The 17,704-nt window shown below is 38.5% G+C and overlaps 1 protein-coding gene across 1 annotated transcript in view; it reads left to right on the top strand.

The window, feature by feature from the left end:
• The first annotated feature begins 8,932 nt into the window (after positions 1-8,932).
• eys (eyes shut homolog) overlaps positions 8,933-17,704 on the top strand; it is a 635,999-nt gene continuing 627,227 nt past the window's right edge. The window contains exon 1 of the mRNA XM_062058295.1: positions 8,933-9,053. The gene's annotated coding sequence lies outside the window, so the exon portion shown is untranslated. The remainder of the gene's footprint in view (positions 9,054-17,704) is intronic.

Here is a 17,704-nt window from a genome sequence, read left to right as displayed (position 1 = left end):
CAACGTCAGGACCTATCTCAACAAGTTCTCAACGTGGTTTTAATGTATTTTGCCTGCTAGGAGTATGGTGCCAAGATTCATAATGCTTATTATTCAATAAATATCTGGTATATACTGCTCAAAATGTGGACCTAATCTACTAGCTTCCAAATATAACGTGCTAAACAAACTATAAAATTGTGTGTACTATAAGTAGATGTGTTGGGTGTAATCTACTAAGACTGTGGGTACAATATATATCAAGTGTAAAAATCGTGCAAACCGATCTCCTTATTTTGCTCACTTTAGAGACGAAACCGGCAGCGTTATTTTAAGTACACAAAAACCTTTAGTAGATCAGTCCCAATGTGTATTAGGACTGAAGACTAAATAGACAAATAACCATGACTTGTAAATAAATGGTCTTAAGATACATTTTTTTTAAAAACTACACTCATGATACATACGATAATAAATATCTCTCAATCATATACAAATTATATGTCATTAACATGTACTACATTGCAAGGATATGGATGGATATGGATGGGGCGGTACCAAGGCAATAATCCCATGCCAGTCATGTTTTTTGAATCATTATAGCCTACTAAGTATATTTTGAATTCTAAAATAGTTAACTATAGAGTGTTTGTGTGTTTTTCATATTTTTCCCATGTTTGGATTTATTAATCAGAATGTATTTTAAATATTTTACTTCGATTTCATGTTTGGATATCAATCAATCAATCAATCCAAGTGGATTTTATACTGCCCTTAATCACAAGTGTCTCAAAGGGCTGCACAAGCCACAATGACATCCTCGGCTCAGTTCCCATATCAGGGCAAGAAAAAACTCAACCCAATGGGATACAATGAGAAACCTTGGAAGGGACCCCCTCCCCTGGGCGACTAGTGCAATGGACCTCAAGTGGATCTAGTTAATAGTGTGAGGTCCAGTCCATAGTGGGGACAGCAGTTGATCATCTTGAGTGGAGACAAGTCAGCAGCGCAGAGACGTCCGAAACTGATGCACAGATGAGTGGTCCACCCCAGGTCCCGACTTTGAACAGCTAGCGCGTCATCTGTGGTCACCAGATAACCTCTCCACACAGGAGAGGGGGGCAGAGCAGGAAAGAGACGGCAGATCAACTGGTCTAAAAGGGGGGTCTATTTAAAGGCTAGCGTTTATAAATGAGTTTTAAGATGGGACTTAAATGTGATATAATGTGAAGTTAGATGGAATCATCATGGTTAATGTTTTTTTAAAGAAAATAATGAAATTTTAAGGTCACCATTTGATTATTGAAATTACAATTTGCATTATGTCAAATGGCATATTCTTATTTTGATTGTAAAGGAATCAGTGTTGAATCCCGGTTGAAATGACAAACATCTTTAAACAAAGGAGTTGCAAACAACTCATCGCTGATGAAAACGCAGCCACCTGTTTTGGTGGAGTTAACATTTGCAGAAATGGAAATTCCTGTCCAGGTTGAGTAATCCGGGGCTGGACGTGTAAACAGAGACGCCTCAACAATCCCCTGACACCAGATTGTCCCGTAGTAAGGCCCTTTAACCCCCTTAACCGTACTGTTGCTCGGCAACCATCAGTATAAAAGTGAATGCAGAGGTGTGCCAGGGGATGTGAATGTAACTGTTCATTCAAAGGGATATAGGTCAGAGCGAAAAAACTCATACACCAACTGTCAAAACAGGCCCTGAACAACTGGATGTGAATATAATATGAGTGCTGTTGAATTGTTATTTCTTTCTGCATCAGTGTTTGCATGTGGGAGCAGGATCTTAAAGATAAGTGCAAAGTGTTGGTTGGGTCAGCCTATTGTATTAAATCAAATTAATAGTTGGGCATTGTGAAAGTATTGTTTATTTACTTAAAAGTGAGAAGGAACGGGTGATTGCACTTGTAGTTTGCACAGACATTTACCTTAGCTCTGCTTAGCACAGATACTTCCACTTTCACAAGCTCACTAATTAGCATGCAATGGATGTTTTTGTAACATAGTCCTGTTCATTATGCAGACCATATTCATGATTATTATTGAACGGGCGAGTTTTGATAAGGTGAGTCATTCCTTTGTTTCTCGGAATTGTGTTGCACATACCTTAAACAATATCTGCTCTACATATTAAAATATTCATGCCACATAATGAGAAATTGTACAGAGCAGCCAGAACCGAGACGTGCAGGGATGGTAACTTTTCAAATTTGAACTGGTACGGTACCAATTCCCGGTGCCTCAGAATTAATATTCAACTGTACTAGTTGTCGTTACTTTTGTGTTTGTGTTACTAGATATTATTTTTCTTAATAATAAAATGTTTTTTTTAGTTAGCATTTAAGAATGTGCTGATGACATGTACTGTGCTGCCCAGTTATTCTGAGTCGCATTTGTAAGCATTATATAATAGACTTTGCATGCAATTTCAAGATATTGGATGGGAGCAGTGTGTTGCATAGTTATGAAAGTAGTCTTTGCTATTAAGCTTAATGTGTACAGCCATATTTTGAACTATGCCTGCTTATACTGCGAGTATTTTACCAATTACACACCAGCTGTTTGATAGTAGCATGCATCTTAGTCAGACCTGGGCAAATTAAGGGCGAATGCGGCCCGTTAAGCTTTTCAATCTGGCCCGCCGGACATTCCCAAATTATTTTTTTAGATCTTTAAGATAGAAACTGTAGCTGCCATTATGATCTGCAGTGACGTTTTAAAATTATCGTAAGTCTTGATCCATACAAAGTATTTCAATGGTTGGAATCTGCGCGTTTGCATGATATACTAGTTACTATGGTCATCTAAATCACAGCAGCTCAGACAAGGAACCAAGCCGTGTGGGTGGGGAGCGTTTCCACAGAGTGTTTCCAGAACGGCCAGCTTGAAATGCGGGTGTTAGGGACAGATGCGGAAGGAGATTTTTACAACAAAGTTCTAAAGCTTAGTGATATATCAGATTGTAGGTGGGAGGTTTTTTTACCCTTCGCGTTCATTTTTTGGCATGTTTGTTCCATTTTTGTTGCGTTTCGCTTGATTGTAAAATGTGTCGATCGAGAGGGGGTGTGACGTTCATATGTTGTCAATATTCAGTGTTGTTCTGACATCACATGGACAAATATAAGACCTTCTGGAGGGAAGTTCTGTGGTCAGATGAAACAAAAATTTAGCTGTTTGGCTACAATACCCGGCAATATATTTGGAGGAGAAAAGGTGAGGCCTTTAATCCCGGGAATACACCAGGCCTACCGTCAAGCATGGTGGTGGTAGTATTATGCTCTGGGCCTGTTTTGCTGCCAATGGAACTGGTGCTCTACAGAGAGTAAATGGGACAATGATAAAGGAGGATTACCTCCAAATTTTTCAGGACAACCTACAATCATCAGCCCGGAGGTTGAGTCTTGGGCGCAGTTGGGTGTTCCAACAGGACAATGACCCCAAACACACGTCAAAAGTGGTAAAGCAATGGCTAAATCAGGCTACAATTAAGGTTTTAAAATGGCCTTCCCAAAGTCCTGGCTTAAACGCGTGGACAATGCTGAAGAAACAAGTCCATGTCAGAAAACCAACTGTACTCATTTTGTCAAGAGGAGTGGTCAAACAGTCAACCAGATGCTTGTGGATGGCTACCAAAAGTGCCTTATTGCAGTGAAACTTGCCAAGGGACATGTAACCAAATACTTATCACAAAAAAATTAGAGTTCTAGAAATTAATGGAGACTCAAGACAGCCATGACATTATGTTCTTTACAAGTGTATGTAAACTTTTGACCACGACTGTATGTATGTGTGTATATATATATATATATATATATATATATATATATATATATATATAGAGAGAGAGAGAGAGAGAGAGAGATACCGGCCCCCAGACACATTTTTTTCTTTAAATTTGCAGCCCAAACACCCCCCCACCCCCCCGCCCCGCCCCGCACCCCGAGTCAAAATAATTGCCCATTCCTGATCGCAGATGTAGTTTTCATCTCCATATTTGGAAATGTTGAAATCGCCATGTAAAGTTGCTAATGCTAGCCTATGGCAAAGCCAAAGTAAACTAGCATCGAGCTAACACATTTTGAAAAGTGTAGCCTTACTGTATGTTTGAGCATTTTTAATTATTATATATTATATGTAGGCATTCTTGCTTTGTTGGCATGGAAAATTGCAACATTACCTGAATGTGCCATAAGTGCTTTAGTCACAAGTGTTTAAGCCAGTCTGCAACCAGATGTGGTTTCATGGACAACAAAGGTATCGATATATGCTACAGTTGGATTTTACGTCGGTACGAATAAAAGAAGCACATTTTGTACTTATGAGTAGAGCCTTGTACATATTTATTTGCCATTACAAGTAACAAAACCCCAAATAATTAACAAAAGAGATATGAAAACGTTTATACATTTTTGGCTTGGTAAGATGTGAGTTGCCAGTTCAAGGTGATTTGCATTAACAGTGAATGTTTACGTGCACACCAGCTAACATGACCACAGCACACCTTTATTTGAGCCCCACATAGAAATGTAGAATGCACCCCCTGACGGGAGTGTTGTATCAACTAGAGCCCACACTTAAACTTTCCACGTGCAAGATTGAATCTATTTAAATACATTTTAATCTATGTAACCGAGGGTTTATAAATGTTGCCTATACTGTATGAAACTACAAAATAACAAACAAGGAGGCTCCAGTTTACATTAGGACCACTCTATTTACCTTATTTCAAAAACCTCCGCTACACTCCAACGTGTCATCACTTCCGCTCTTGGCGCCTTCAAAATAAGAGCTCAAGGCATACACTGTATAATAGCGTATAACAGGAACTTAACATCACAAAGAGGAAAGCCCATAAAAATAGGTTACAAAACTTATTTAATAAGAAGCCAAAAAGTGCAAAAACAATAATGTTTGTGTTGGAGGAGTTGTGAATGAATGAAATATGAAATATGTGCTGCAGTCTACAGGTGTACCTAATGTTGTGGCCCTGCAGTCATTCACAACTCCTCCAACACGAACATTATTGTTTTTGCACTTTTTGGCTTCTTATGAAATAACTTTTTTAAATAGATTCAATCTTGCATGTGGAAAGTTTAAGTGTGGGCTTTAGTTGATATAACACTCCCGTCAGGGGGTGCATTCTACGGCGGGGGTGCATTCTCTACCACCAGGAGGCGGGATTACTGCGAGCCTCAGCCAGTGCGTCTTTTGCAGCCGTTTTATGATCGCTCAGCACAAGAAATACTTACACACATACAGTTATTGACAAAATACACTGTACATTATATACCTCAGCTAACTAAACTATGGAAATGTATAATATAGTTCATATAGCAATACGGTCTCACTGCACAGCAGGCCAGCAGTTAGCCGAGTCCGCAATCCATGTTGAGGCACAACGCAGTGACGTGCCTCAACTGGCTGCTGATCACAGCACCGTCTCTTCTCAGTATTTGAACGGCAAATGTGAAAATTCAGCGATTTTGAATACAAATAATCTAAAACTGGTGAAGTTAAATGGAAAATAACTTTATAGTATAATAACTGGATACATATAACATTTTTTTTTTTTTTTTCTTTTTACATTTTTTTTCTTACCATGATGGCATGTGAGGCGGGGCCTCACCTGCCTCCAGTGACTGCACATCACTGGCATGGACACAGTGATATTTACATCATTTCATGGTACAGTATCTTCCTATTGGTCATTGGTTTGTACACCAACTCCTTATTAAAGTCGCATGTCGGTCACTGTGAAAAGCTGGCTCTGGAGGCACGATCCGAGGCCAGTGTGAAAGAGCATTCTTCTATTTCAGTAGCAGGGTGTGAAATTTAACACTTGAGACTCACTTCTACCACCCTGTTGTTTTGAAAGTAATTGTCACTGTTCGAGAAACTTCAGGGCACATCACGTCACAATGCTGGCACGGACGTTTGTACGCATGTAATTATCTGCTCTCGTTAAACCGTGTCTCTGTGTGAAAGACGAAGACAAATAAATTTGGGGTTATAATTACCTCTCCAATTTTTCCAAATATCAGACGCTGCTTGAAATCCGTCGCAGCCAAAGTGCCACTATCTTTAGTTGTGTTGGCTGTCTCATTGTAAAACTGTACGAAACCAATGGTGCCCATTTTAAGTTCAACCCAATGAAGCCGTTTTTATTTTTGGAATGTTTAATGGCAGTCGTTTGCCATTTGAAAATAACATTGCCTTAGATATCTCTGCATCTAGCACTAGTCTAAGCTGAGTCAGCTGGGACTGAAGAACATCAAAAGCAGACTGCAGGAGCTCAAAGGTTTGCGCTACAGCGGGGGAGGAACAATATTTGCATCTGCATAAAAATGGAACCCAGCATCCGACACATTATCACAGATATTATTTAGATCGATGGAACACATCCACAAAACTAACATGGAACCCTGAGGTACACACTTTAAAGGGGAACTGCAATTTTCTGGGAATTTTGCCTATTGTTCACAATCATAACGTGAGACATGATGATGGATGTTATTATTTTTCTTTTTTTTTTTGCATTGTAAATATTAAATAAATGTGATCAAAAATCTGCTTACTATGGAGCCTATAAAGCCCTTAAAAAACAACCAAACACCTCCATTGAGGTTTTATAAATTTGATGTAAAAACACTATATTGCCTTGACTCACAAATGAACTTGAAGTGCCATCCCATTCCTAAACCAGAGGGTTCAATATGATGTCGGTCCAACTTTTGCAGCTATTGCAGCTTCAACTCTTGTGGGACGGCTGTCCACAAGGTTGCCGAGGGTGTTTATAGGAATTTTCGACCATTCTTCCAAAAGCGCATTGGTGAGGTCACACACTGATGTTGGTCGAGAAGGCCTGGCTCACAGTCTCTGTTCTAATTCATCCCAAAGGTGTTCTATCGGATTCAGGTCAAGACTCTGTGCAGGCCAGTCAAGTTCATCCACACCAGACTCTGTCATCCATGTCTTTATGGACCTTGTTTTGTGCACTGGTGCACAGTCAAGTTGCAAGAGGAAATGTTTGTAGAAACAGTCTCCATGTCTAAGTGCTTGATTTTATACACCTGTGGCCTGACCAAGTGATAAGCACTCCTGATTCTGATCATTTGGATGGGTGGCCAAACACTTTTGGCAATATAGTGTATGTTTGTGCATTATGCACATAATCTGACTGCCACAGTAGGTCTTTGGATTTCTAATAAATACATAAAAAACAGAGCTATTCGGCAGGAAATGCTGCAGCAAAGATTACACACCAATAGAAAAAAGCTTGAGAAATGCTTATTTTATTTTTTTAATATAGGCTATTGATATTAATTATGTTAGTTTGGACGTGATGGGGGCTCAATGATGATTGCGATGTACACCATAAATACATTATAGCAAGACAGGCATGCATTAAATGGGTCGTGGTTAGCGCCTTGCACGGCAGCTTTCGCCATCAATATTCCACAATTGCGTTGTTCTTAATGTGCATTCAAAGTTCCTTTCACTGGAACTAAGGGGCCAAGCCCAACTCCTGAAAAACAACCCCACACCATTATTCCTACTCCACCAAATTTCACACTCGGCACAATTCCATTCTTTCTATAATGTTTGTAGAAACAGTCTCCATGCCTAAGTGCTTGATTTTATACACCTGTGGCCGGGCCAAGTGATTAGGACAACTGATTCTGATCATTTGGATGGGTGGCCAAATACTTTTGGCAATATAGTGTATATAAGTAATGTAGTAATGGGCACATTTATAATAACATTTAATATGTATGTATTGCTTGGATGTTTATATATTCATATGTAGATGAAGAATGAAGATGAAGAAGGGGTGGGGGGTGAGAATGCTTAAAAAATCGGACGTGACATTCAGCGTAAACGTAGCCTTTGGTTATTCTGGTTTTTATGTCAATATACAGTAGGTTTCATAGTACCACACCTCCAGAATATACTGTATTTCATGCAGGTCACAAAAGTGTGTAAATCAGGGGTGTCAAACGTACGGTACGAGGGCCGGATCAGGCACGCCAACAGGTTTTATCTGGCCCACGGGATGAGTTTGCTAAGTATGAAAATGAACCTGAAATGTTTTAAATGAAAGAAACTGCTATTCTAAATGTGTCCACTAGATGTTGCAATAGCAATTCTTTGTATCTTTGTAGATGATGCTAGATGTGTACAAAATAAACCACATGATGTTAGTAAATCAGTTGAGGAAAATGATTAAACTAGATGAATAACATCCTGTAATTGGATGTTGATATAATTTTTTCATCTTGATAGATTGAAAATTAACACCAATGAGTTGACTGATGAACATTATCACATCATGTATTCAAAAATATATAAATGACGACAAATAAAGATAGAATACTATTAACAGCAACATGTAAGTGTAAAAAACAAAAAAAAACACAACATGATTTGTACAATTTCAGAATGTGCTTGTTTTATTTTTAAGCAAAGAAAACAATCTGAAGTTGTCTGTATTTTACCAGTCCGGCCCACTTGGGAGTAGATTTTTCTCCCTGTGGCCCCCGATCTAAAATGAGTTTGACACCCCTGGTGTAAATGTTCACTCATATATCAAATATACGCCATGAAGGCAGTCAAGTGTTTCTTTGTTAGCCGTATCCGCCGTGGTCCATTCAAGCCCTGCTTCTAGGCACACCAAAACATGTTTATTTGATCAACCCAACCTTTCGTCACCTGCACGTGCTTATTGTCATTTACAGTGTCGGCGTGAGTTGTTTACGCACGACAGTGCCTTGGCTCAGCTACTGAATATTTAGTTAAGGCTAATTGAATAATCAATCTGGCGGCCCTGTATCTCCGCCCCGTTGTGCCCCAGAGGGCCTCCCCCCTGCATGCGGGCCCGCCTCTAGTACTCGGCGTCTGATCACGTCTCCTAGCAACATGCTTCCTCCTGCGCGCCCGCTAAATGGCTCAGCTGTCCTTGTTCCCCAGGGAGAGCCGCATCTCAACTCTGAATAAGTAACTCTGCGAAGCGATGCCGCAGATCGCCGTCCCGGGGCGAAGATCCTTTTCAACTTGATGGTGAGCATGCTTCCTACCAGCAAATACCTTCTAGTCTAATTGACAGCCAGCAGAGACGAGCCCGTGCTGCTCTCCGCATACAGCAGCAGATGGTCCTACTAGTCCGATTACCCAGCCATGCTAAATCCTAGGTCTAGCCTTTGTAGGAAAGAGGCAGACAGACACATCTACTGTGTGTAATGCTAATCTGTTGTTTAAAGGAGGCTTTTTTGGCCAGAAGTCTAGTCCAGATTAGAGCAGCGTGCTTACCAAACTCAATCACTTCCTTCCAAATCCACTACTGATTGAAACTCCCAACGGGATGTCATACACATATTTGCTGATGTTTTGCAGAGATCCGAATAACTGGCGTTTTTATGCTCAAAATTGGTACCTGCCAATCATACCAAGAAAAGTACATTGCATCCCACTTTTGCACGGCCACTTACTGCTTGTATGACTCGGCCGGGGTTTGAACTCACGACCTCAGGGCGGACACTCTAACCACAAGGCCACAGCAAGCTTATTATCATATATGTAACCATTTTATGGGTATAAAACCCGTAAACAGTACTGTAGGTACATAATTATTAACTATGTAACTCTATTATGGCTATATAGGGTAGTGGTTGGAGTGTCCGCCCTGAGATCGGTAGGTTGTGAGTTCAAACCCCGGCCGAGTCATACCAAAGACTATAAAAATGGGACCCATTACCTCCCTGCTTGGCACTCAGCATCAAGGGTTGGAATTGGGGGTTAAATCACCAAAAATGATTCCCGGGCACAGCCACCGCTGCTGCTCACTGCTCCCCTCACATCCCAGACGGTGATCAAGGGTGATGGGTCAAATGCAGAGAATAATTTCGCCACACCTAGTGTGTGTGTGTGACAATCATTGGCACTCTAACTTTAACTTAACTTCATTATCATATATGTAACTCTCTTGATTGAATACATCCAAACACTTTATTTACATTTTGTCACGGTTTTGGTATGACTCGGCAGAACTCATGTTTAGCTCATTTTCCTCACATTTGAGATGGCCATGTTGAATCTAAATCAGGGGTGTGTCATGTTCAGTCCGGGCCCGCAAAGTCAGTTTGCTAAATATAGAAAATGAGCTGCATTTTTTTAAAAGAAAGAAACTGTTGTTCTAAATGTGTCCACTGGATTTTACAATTGCAATTCAAGTGTAACCCACATCACACATGACAGTGTTTCGAGATGAAGTGTCAGCTGATTATAAGCGCCAATCAATATATTCCAATCGGCACAGGTGCAAGCAATTAGCAGTAATATGCAAAGAGTCATATTTGTAGCTCCAGTTCCATGCAGCGCTTGCAATTGGTTGAATGCACAATGTGCGCACCCTGAAATCCATTGTAAATATGTGTGGTTCCACATATGTTGTTTGTTCTATTTTATTTCATACTTAAATCTACCATGTTCACATTGGTTTAGTTTGTAGTTATGTTACCTTTTAATTCGGCTATGGTGTCATTTTGATAACTGTTTTGTCAATATTATAATTGTAATATTTGAATGATGATAAATGAATGTGTTGTGGAAGTATGCGGATTTCACCAATGCGGCGGTTTGAGGAAACACTCGATTGCTTTTTCAAATGTTTTTAATGAACTGCCAACATGATAATTCAAAACAAGACGTGCTTAAAGTGTAATGGCTTAGTAAAAACGCTGAGACAAAGTCTAAGTTCATTGTGATCTTCTTTTGAAACTGCACCAATTTTTTCCTCAGAATTTTTAACCAACTTAAAGTGTTTTGCCAAGCACAATTTCAGATTGTGTTTGTTCTAATTTTGGCCAAAGTAAGACAAAGAAAACTATCTGAAGTTGTCTTTATTTTTAAGTTTTAATGACATGATTTTACCTGTCCGGCCCGCGTGGGAATATAGTTTCCTCCATGCGGCCCCCTGAGCTAAAATGAGTTTGACACCCCTCATCTAAATCCATCCATCCATTTTGTACCGCTTGTCCCTTATGTTAAATATAATTTTAACATTTTCTAATCAAAATATTAAAAGTTAAATCTAAATGTAAACATTTGTAGTCAAAATAGTAAATCTAATCAATAAATGTTACATTTAATGTTAAATCTAAATAAAAATGCAACAATTTAATTGCAAATGTTTCATATAAATTTGAATGTTAAAAATACATTTTAAATCAAAATTTAAATATTAAATCTGAATATAAATGTACAATGTTAAATGTTGAATATAAATCTAATGTTATATATAAATCTTCAATCTAAATCTACATAATACATCAAAATAAAGATATCAAATGTTAAACAGAAATGTTAAATTTAAATCTAGAGAAATGTAAATGTTAAATCTAAATTCAAATGCATTTTTTGTAATCTAAATGTTAAATATAAAATTGTTAATCTAAATGTTAAATTTAAATCTAAATGTTAAATTGAAAGAATAAATATTACATTTAATTGTAAAATTGTAAATCTAAATATTAAAAGTTCAATATAAATGTTATATCTAGAAATACAATGTTACATCTAATAGTTAAATGTAAATACAAATGCAATAGTTTCTATATAAATGTTGCATCTAAATCTAAGTATTACATTTTAAATATAATCTAAATGAAAATGTACAATGTATGTTTTTTTTTTTTTCTTTTTTTTTTTTCATGAAGAAATACAATCATGTGTGCTTACGGATTGTATCCCTGCAGACTGTATTATTCTATATTGATATATAATGTATATATTGTGTTTTTTCTGTTGATTTAATAAAAAAATAAATTGTTTTAATTATTTATTTATTTTTTTTATTACTTGTGCGGCCCGGTACCAATTGGTCGGGCCGCGGCCCGGTGGTTGGGGACCACTGCTATATGCAATATTTTTGCAATATGCAAAAAAAAACCTGCTCAGTGGCAAGGGCATGGGTCAAATGCAGAGGGTAATTTCACCACAATTAGTGTGTGCGTGACTATCAGTGGTACTTTAACTTTTACTTTAATATCTCACTGTTCCCCCACGCCTTCCAGCACCCAAAGACACGGCCATATTCATAACTTTGAAGAGGATGTGAATGAAATAAATGTTTTGTTTAAAATACATTTACAGTATATTGCAAATGTATGTATTTTAAAGTTGCAATTTCTTTACTCAAACAGTATCTTCTGGACGGTTTACAACAGTTATGGAGTAGTGTTGTCCCGATACCAATATTTTGGGATCGGTACCGGTACCAAAATGTATTTCGATACTTTTCGGTACTTTTCTAAATAAAGGGCACCACAAAAAATTGCATTAATGGTTTTATTTTAACAAAAAATCTTATAGTACATTAAACATATGTTTCTTGTTGCAAGTTTGTCCTTTAATAAAATGGTGAAAATACAAGACAATTTGTCTTTTGTTAGTGAGTAAGCAAACAAAGACTCCTAATTTAGTCTGCTGACATATGCAGTGACATATTGTGTCATGTCTCATTCTATTATTTTGTCAACATTTTTAAAGACAGATGGTAGAAAATGAATAATTAATCTACTTGTTCATTAACTGTTAATATCTGCTTACTTTCTCTTTTAACATGTTCTATTTACACTTCTGTTCAGTGGAGGCTCCTCCATAGAGGTGGAGGAGGCCTGGCCTCCCCAATAATTTGAGAGAAGAGAGAGATTTAAAAAAAACAATAAATATATTTATTTTATTTATTTATTTTAACAAAAAACATATTTTTTATTTTTTATATTCATATTATTTTAGTTTTGTTCATAAATCTAAATGTTCCCATGGCTAAAACCCAATATTGCAATTGTAAAGCAACAGGCCAGATTTCCCTATCAGTTTGTATTAAGGGAGGCCAGGCCTCCCCTAGGAAATTAGCTTCTCATAGAAGTCAATGTAATGCATGCTTTTTCATGCCAATATGTGATTGGCCAGATCACTGAAAATGGGTGGGCAACGGAGGCCTGGCCTCACCATGCATTGTGTCCAGGGCTGAAAGATTGACATTTTGTTCGTCCAATCACATGCTACTGGTTCATTTGGAATCAATCCTTTCCTTTCCTAATCAACACAGAAGCCATTTTGAGAATTCGCCAGCCACTTCAGTCAAACAAACACTCGCCATAGTGGCTACGAGTGTCCTATCCACTTGTGCTTTTCAGGAAATTTAGAGAACACCCCTGGCTATCATCCGTGAAGTTTATAGCTCATATAGCCAAATACTTTTGCTTAAAACGACCTCGGAAATCGGCGAGATTCTGGCGCAATTTGAGATCTTGGGCTGGAGATAGATACCTGGAGTCCAGGAGAGAGCATGCCGCCCCTCAGCTAAACCAGATGTGAGTTGAACTAATTAGATGTCTCTACCAGTGTTACACCACTAGTTCTCAGTAGTAATAACACTCCATTTTGTCTGTGTTTCTCAGCAGATAAAGCCAACTGGAACCATATTTTTACATATTTTATATTAAATATATTGAATAAAACTACATATGATAAAGAAAGTGTTATCTTATCTTTTTTATATGCTAAACTTGATTAAATTGGTGATTACATGTTGAAGCTGTAGAAGAATGAAAAATGTAAGCTAAACAAAATTGTTTTTAACTACATAATTAAAATTCCTGCCTTTTACACATGTTCACTTGGCGTTTATATAACATCCAAATGTCATTTCTCAGCTTAATTATCAGGCAGGCTCATAGACTTACAGCAATGTAATTTCTTCAGGAAGGCACAAGGCTAAGCTCTGCACAATGAATTGCATCAGCAAGAACTTTCTGACTGTAGCTTACACTCCAAATAGTATGCCTTTGGCCAGCACAAAGACAGATAAGAGAACAGGGAACATTCCATCGCGAGTGAAGTGAGCAAGCGGAAAAAAATGGCCTCCTCAATTCTGGAAGTCACCAGCCTCCACTGCTTCTGTTAAAATGTAATAATCATGTATTCTCCTGTTGTTTGATACTTTACATTAGTTTTGGGTGATACCAAAAATTTGGGTATCAATCTGATACCAAGTCGTTACAGGATCATACATTGGTCATATTCAAAGTCCTCATGTGTCCAGGCACATATTTCCTGAGTTTATAAACATAATATAAATAAATAAAAAAACGAAAGAAGATGTTGTGATGCCAAAAAAATATAGACGTAATCATAGTAGTATTGACTAGATACACTCCTGTACTTGGTATCATTACAGTGGATGTTAGGTGTAGATCCACCATTGGCGTTTGTTTACATTTTGAGCTACGGTGAGCTACAGTGTGTAGTGAAGCATGTTTAGCTATTCCTCGTCCTGCAGGGATGATACTTGTAAGAAACTTACTTTATTTGTCGCCATGGAGGCGAGGATTAGTGTTTTAGAAGTAGCTAAAACACTGCCGATTGCAGATGGACTTTAGCCGCTAGCTAGCTAGCCATGTCTTATAGCATCTCTTCCTGAGGGTGTTTCAGTGTTAAAGCTTCACCTTTCTCGTCAGTTTTTAAGACAAAATGCGTCCGTTCTCTCTTTTCTGTCTACACACTGTGTCTGTTTGTAAGTACTCCGTGATTGTGCGCTGCCGAACATGCTCCTCTGCTCGTAAACCAGCAATGACACGACGTGACGACGATGCGGCGGATGGGGGGTTTGCGGGACCGGTACTTTTCAGAGGCGGTATAGTACTGAATATGATTAATTAGTATCACGGTACTATACTAATACCGGTATAGCATACAAGCCTATTATGTAGATATTCAAGTGTGAAGCATCCTATCCCAGTAGATACTGAATGTTTTTTACTCTCAATAACTGACGATAATGAACAGTGACATGTTCTAAACAAGCTCAGCACACATAGAAATTGTATGTTGAAGGACATAATTTAAAGCATTTTTTTTTTCCTAAACAGCATTTCTTAGGCCGAGAAGGAGTATGCGGATGTGCACTATAATCTAAGTAGTTCTGTTTTGACTGAGGGCCAAGTCAACCCACTTACAATAAAAATGTGTTTAAAAAAGAAGATCGATATCAACTCAAACTTTTTATATTAAAAACTAATGCATGGTGAAGCATACATAATCCAACTGCACTGCCAATAATTGCAGTGATAGCAATCATGCACAAAATTGTCTTTTTTTCTTTTTTAGGTGAGTTAAAGGTTACAGAAGTAGGGCTACGGCAAAGCAGTGACGTTTCTGAGCCTTCCTGAGCCAAAACAGCACAACGCTGGCAAACACTGAACAGTGTGCAATTCATGCAGTAATGTGCCCAATGCTGTTAGAAAGTCACAAAGCAATTTTCTTGCTCTGTGAGTGTACAACCCACAACTAAATCATGATTATGTGACTGTGCAAGCTCAAAGGCCAGCTTTATATTCTTTGTACCTCGCCCTAAAAGTTGTGAAGTGATTCTGGAAATAATATATGGTATTTACCCTTAAGCAAACTATCTGTATTATAACGGTTGTACACAACAGTGCACAAATACACAGAACTCTGTAGACTCCACAGCAAAGGCCTAATGAATGCATTGTATCAGACAAAGACAAACTACTCTCAAAGGGAAAGTGAAATCGGTGACACTGTGTTGCTGCAGTCCAAATTTACTCTGTGAGTCAAAGCCTTTTTTTTAAAGATATTTGTGCTTGGAAATATCCTGTGTAGTTACAAAGGGAACGAATGGAAGATAAAAAGACAGGTGGAAGCCAAAGTCAACAAGTCTGACAGATTAATGGACAAAACCAGTGAAGTTGGCATGTTGTGTAAATCGTAAATAAAAACAGCATACAATGATTTAAAAATCCTTTTCAACCTATATTCAATTGAATAGACTGCAAAGACAAGATTCTTAACGTTCGAACTGGAAAAGGTTATTTTTTGCAAATATTAGCTCATTTGGAATTTGATGCCTGCAACATGTTTCAAAAAAGCTGGCACAAGTGGCAAAAAAGACTGAGAAAGTTGAGGAATGCTCATCAAACACTTAATTGAAACATCACGTAGGTGAACAGGCTAATTGGGAACAGGTGGGTGCCATGATTGGGTATATAAGCAGCTTCCGTGAAATGCTCACCATCATTCACAAACAAGGATGGGGCGAGGGTCACCACTTTGTGAACAAATGTGTGAGCAAATTGTTTAAGAACAACATTTCTCAACCAGCTATTGCAAGGAATTTAGGGATTTCACCATCTACGGTCCGTAATATCATCAAAAGGTTCAGAGAATCTGGAGAAATCACTGCAGGTACGCAGCAAGGCTGTATACCAACATTGAATCCCCTTGACCTTGGATCTCTCAGGCGGTACTGCATCAAAAACCGACATCAGTGTGTAAAGGATATCACCACATGGGCTCAGGAACACTTCAGAAAACCGCTGTCAGTAACTACAATTTGTCGCTACATCTGTAAGTGCAAGTTAAAAGTCTACTTTGCAAAGTGGAAGCCATTTATCAACAACACCCAGGAACACCGCCGGCTTCGCTGTGCCCGAGCTCATCTAAGATGGACTGATGCAAAGAGTAAAAGTGTTCTGTGGTCTGACAAGTGCACATTTCAAATTGTTTTTGGAAACTGTGGACGTCTTGTCCTCCAGACCAAAGAGGAAAATAACCATCCAGATTGTTACAGGTGAAAGTTGAAAAGCCAGCATCTGTGATGGTATGGGGGTGTATTAGTGCCCAAGGCATGGGTAACTTACCCATCTGTGAAGGCACCATTAATGCTGAAAGGTACATGCAGGTTTTGGAGCAACATATGTTGCCATCCAAGCAACGTTATCATGGACACCCCTGCTTATTTCAGCAAGACAATGCCAAGCCACGTGTTACAACAGCATGGCTTCATAGTAAAAGAATGCGGGTACTAGACTGGCCTGCCTGTAGTCCAGACCTGTCTCCCATTGAAAATGTGTGGTGCATTACGAAGCCTAAAATACCACAACGGAGACCTCCGGACTGTTGAACAACTTAAGCTGTACATCAAGCAAGAATGAGAAATAATTCCACCTTAAAAAATGTGTCTCCTTCTCTCCCAAACGTTTAGTGAGTGTTGTTAAAAGGAAAGGCCATGTAACACAGTGGTAAAAACGCCCCTGTGCCAACTGTTTTGCAATGTGTTGCTGCCATTAAATTCTAAGTTAATGCCAAAAAAAATAGTTTCTCAGTTCAAACATTAAGTATCTTGTCTTTGCAGTCTATTCAATTGAATATAGGTTGAAAAAGATATGCAAATCATTGTATTCTGTTTTTGGAATTGGGGGTTAAATCACCAAAATGATTATTGAGCGCGGCCACCGCTGCTGCTCACTGTTCCCCTCACCTCCCAGGGGGTGGAACAAGGGGATGGGTCAAATGCAGAGGGTAATTTCACCACACCTAGTGTGTGTGTGCCTATCAGTGGTACTTTATAAGAAATAATTTTGGTCCAGACTTTTTCTGTTTGTTTGATATTGTCATTACTGCCACAAGAGGTGGAAGAGTGTACTACAACGGAGTACCGCTGTGGCCTATATGGACTACAGCTAGAAAAAGATATGTTTGGCGGCGCTCTAAGACAGTGTTTTTCAACCACTGTGCCGCGGCACTAGTGTCGTGAGATATTGTCTGATGTGCTGTGGGAGATTATGTAGTTTCACCTATTTGTGTTAAAAATATTTTTTGCAAACCAGTAATTATAGTCTTCATAT

Source organism: Entelurus aequoreus, linkage group LG09 (assembly GCF_033978785.1).
Source record: "Entelurus aequoreus isolate RoL-2023_Sb linkage group LG09, RoL_Eaeq_v1.1, whole genome shotgun sequence".
NCBI classification, from domain to species: Eukaryota; Metazoa; Chordata; class Actinopteri; order Syngnathiformes; family Syngnathidae; genus Entelurus; species Entelurus aequoreus.
This window is presented reverse-complemented; position numbering and strand designations above follow the sequence as displayed.